Source organism: Panthera onca, chromosome C1, assembly GCF_046562875.1.
Source record: "Panthera onca isolate mPanOnc1 chromosome C1, mPanOnc1 haplotype 2, whole genome shotgun sequence".
In the NCBI taxonomy this organism is placed as follows: domain Eukaryota; kingdom Metazoa; phylum Chordata; class Mammalia; order Carnivora; family Felidae; genus Panthera; species Panthera onca.
This window is the reverse complement of record NC_138346.1, coordinates 148,019,976-148,023,918: the sequence shown is the minus strand read 5'-3', so window position 1 is coordinate 148,023,918 and position 3,943 is coordinate 148,019,976. Positions and strand designations below refer to the sequence as shown.

Sequence of the window (3,943 nt, the reverse complement as noted above, 5' to 3'; positions counted from 1 at the left end):
CACAGATTCAAAAGGGTACATGCACCTTGATATTTATAGCAGCATAATTAACAATAGCCAAACTATGGAGAGAGCTCAAATGTCCATCGACTGATAAAGAAGATGTATATATATACAATGGAATATTACTCAGCCATCAAAAAAGAAAGAAATCTTGCCATTTGCAAAGACATGGATGGAGCTAGAATGTATTACACTAAGTGAAATAAGTCAATCAGAGAAAGACAAATACCATGTGATTTCACTCATATGTGGAATTTAAGAAACAGAACAAATGAATATATGGGAAGAGGTTAAAAAAAGAAGAGAGAGGGAAACAAACCACAAAAGACTCTTAATGATAGAGAATAAACTGAGGGTTGATAGAGGGAAGTGAATGGGCAGGGATGGGCTAAATGGGTGATGGGTACTAAGGAGGGCACTTGTTATGATGAGCACTGGGTGTTGTGCGTAACTGATGAATCCCTGAATTCTACCCCTGAAACCAATATTGTACTGGATGTTAAGTAACTAAAATTTAAATAAACATTAAAAAAAAGAATGTGTCTCCATATATATTCTTAGGAGTTCATGAGTCCTTTAAGACAATTTTCAAATTTGGTTTTCATTTTAACGATAATCTTTTAAAATATCAGTTGTCGATTCTGGAATATCTAGTTTGGCAAGCAGGATCAGAACCTCCATTTGCATTTGTGTTTTTAATCATGGCATCCATGTCTTGTGTTGCCCAAATGACATCAGAGCCCTCTGCACAGATGGTGATTTGCACAGCCAGACCAGTGTGGGGAGGACTGTCTTCATGCTGGTGCCTGGGTTCTGGTTTGAGAAACATGGCTTCAGTGTATATTTCACTCATGGATAAGATGACTACATAATTTATCATTCAATGGAGTAATAATGGAGACATTTGGTACACTTGGCTACCTGTCCCTAGCCACCATGGGCTGCCCAGCCATTGGATGACAAGGCCCTGGAATTGGTGACACTCACAGTTGTGGCTATGGACTTCACCCAGGAAGAGGAGCAGCAGCTGAACTCGGCTCTGAGGGGCCGGAACAAGGATATGATGCTGCAGAACTTCTGGAACCTGGAATCTCTGGCTATTTGGGGACTGGGAGCAAGAGAGGCAAAGTTCCTTGCATCCGGCCATCTCCTGATTTGTTGATCCCCTCATACCTGAATAAGAATAAAACCTACGTTAAAAATATTTTTTTTTAATGTTTATTTATTTTTGAGAGAGGGAGAGCGTGAGTGGGGGTGGGCAGAGAGAGAGGGAGACACAGAATCTGAAGCAGAGAATAAAACCTATGTTTTAAAATAGCTGGAGCCTTCTGGGCCAGGCTTCACTTCCAGCTGGGGTCTGCAGAAGATCTCAGACTAGTTGTCCTAGACTCTAGGCTTCTTCCCCTTGTCTCCGCCTGTGGCCACTCTCTCCCTCAAATCTGGGTCTTTTCCCTCGTCACCTCCTCTGGGCTTTGCCATCCATGCCTCCTGCTCTCTTTGGTGGGTCCACACGTTGTTTCTCAGTCTGCCTTCACTCTCTCACCTTGTAAATAGAACCAAATTTTCCCTGTGACAAGCAAACAAACAAAAAACCACCAACGACAAAAAACCTGAGACTTCCTGAGCATAAAAGGAAAATTGCTTATTAATGACTGTGTGGGGATTGTAGCGTAAACTGGAACGTACTGGGAAACCCAGGATGACTGGTTATCCTGCTGAAGGCAGAGCGGCTTTGCTTTTGTTTTCTCCCTGGCAGCTGTTACAGAAGTCCAGAATTGTCTCTGGCTCTGCCCTGCTTCTACCTCAATGCCCAGCCCTAGTAAAGGGCCCTGCTCCTTCTCCAGGGAATAATTCTCTAGGCTTCACCCAGAACGCAAAAGCTATTAATTGTTAGCTGATCTGCAAGCATAGGGTATGGGGAGTGCTTTGCCTCATTGGTTCAGCTGTTCCAAATGTAGTTCTTTTAATTAATTGCTCTTATGATTTCTCACTCCCCACCCGCCACCTCCCTCTCCCCCCCTCCAGCTCTGCATGTGTTGCCTCTGAACTTGGAACTTGTCCAGGATTTCCTTGCTGTTTTCTTCACTTTTCATTTCTCTGTCACCCCAGTCCCATGTGCTGTCTTCCATGAATTCCTCCATTTCTAGCCTGTTGACATGGCAATTCCACTTTTCCTGAATAGGTTTGGTTTCGTTATTTTAAAACATCTCTTTTCTAGAACTTCCCTAGGACCTTTGGAGGAAGGGGAAGCAGATACCGGTGCTCAGGACACCCTCATGAACCAGAGCTCCCTGTTCAAAAGCTCTATGCTTTTTGAATTTGAATCTGAATATGGATGTATCTGTTCTCCTGGGTATAAGACCACCTCAAAGTAAACAATGAAGTGACACTGAAAGATCCATTTAGAAGACTACTGCCTTTTCTATTCTGTCCTCTCCTTCTCTAAGTAAACCCAGAACCCAACACTCTGTGAAGGAATCAATTCTCAGAAGAGAACTTTCTTAACTAAAACTCCACTCTGGTTCTTAACTAGAACCCCACTGTCTTCAGAGCTCAAACCTGTCCTGAATTACAGGGGGAATAGTTAAGTGGTTTAAAGTAGAGGACTGTTATTCCTAATGCTCTTTGGACATGTGAGGAGAGCATCAGAAATTGACAAAAAGTTAAATATATGTTGAAAAGCCGCCACAGTTTTGGGCTCAGTGGTGGAGGGAATGCAAACAAATGTAAGATTCCTTCCCTCAATATACTCATTACCCAGCAGAGTTGAAAATATGTGCAGAAAAAGTTAGAGGCAAGAGAGAGTAGGTCACATGTCAGTACCTAAGTGCCACGTCTGAGGCCAGCCTTCAGGATCATGGTTTCATAAGTCAGGAGCTCTCTGTAGTCCTGGAGGCTCATGGAGGCAGCTCAAGCCTGTAAAACATACAGTGGTCTTCCCTTTAACTGCGGTCTCGCTTTCCCTGGTTTCAGTTACCTGTGGTCAGCCCCTGTCCAGAAGAAGATGATCCTCACTCCCCACCTGATGTCAGAAGGTCAATAGTAACCTACGCTCCGTCCCAAAGCCTACGTCTGTCACCTCGCTTCATCTCATCAGGCGGGCATTTAACTAGCTCACGTCATCACAAGAAGAGTGAGTAGAGTAAGATACTTTGAAAGAGACCATAGTCCCGTTTATTACAGTATATTGTTAAAACCATCCTATTTCATAATTAGTTATTGTTGTTAATCTCTTACCGTGCCGAATTTATAAATGAAACTTCACCGTAGGTATGTATGTATGGGGGGGGGGGGGGACCATGGTGTATTCAGGGTTTGGTACCGTGGTTTCAGGCATCCACCGGAAGTCCTGGAATGTATCCCCCCACGGATGAGGGGACTACAGTGCTCTGACTTTTGAAGAAAGAATAGGAGTTAGGCTGGTGGAGAAGTGAGACTGAGAGAATGTTGTGGCCAAGAAGAGGGAGGCTGCAGTGTGCCGTGTTTGGTGGGTGGGTCAGCGAGGTAAGCACAGAATGTAGCAAGGAGGGACAAGGTTTGTTAGCAAGGGGGACGGAACCTTGTGAAAGTTCTGGAATGTCAGCTAAGGTATTTAGGTTTTGCTCAGCCAGAGGATTTTGGTGAGGAGTACATGATTAAGGTTGTGGTTGAGGAGGCTACAATGTGCTTAAGATGTGTTTATGAATTATAGTTGTGAAGCATGGGGAGAGAATAATGTGAAGACCAGACATAAAGATAGCTAACAATTAATTCTATCAATCGTATTAATAGAAAAAAAAAAAGTTGCCATTTTAGGGATGTCTGACTGGCTCAGTTGGTGGAGCATGCGACTTTTGATCTCAGGATGGTGAGTTCAAGGCCACTGTCAGGTGTAGAGATTACTTAAAAATAAAATCTTTTTTTAAAAAAGTTACCATTTTAGGTTATAATATTAACAGAG

General features: G+C 43.2%; 1 long non-coding RNA gene across 2 annotated transcripts; it reads right to left on the bottom strand.

Annotated features, from left to right (window-relative positions):
• Positions 1–471: 471 nt before the first annotated feature.
• Positions 472–3,547, bottom strand: LOC132673518 (uncharacterized). Of its 2 annotated transcripts, none has more exons than XR_009608090.1 (3): positions 3,241–3,547; positions 2,827–2,919; positions 472–1,176 (listed from the first exon to the last, which is right to left on the bottom strand). It is a non-coding gene; the product is annotated as an uncharacterized LOC132673518 (long non-coding RNA). The 2 variants fall into 2 exon arrangements; XR_009608091.1 differs by having other exon boundaries at positions 3,326–3,547.
• Between the last annotated feature and the right edge of the window lie 396 nt (positions 3,548–3,943).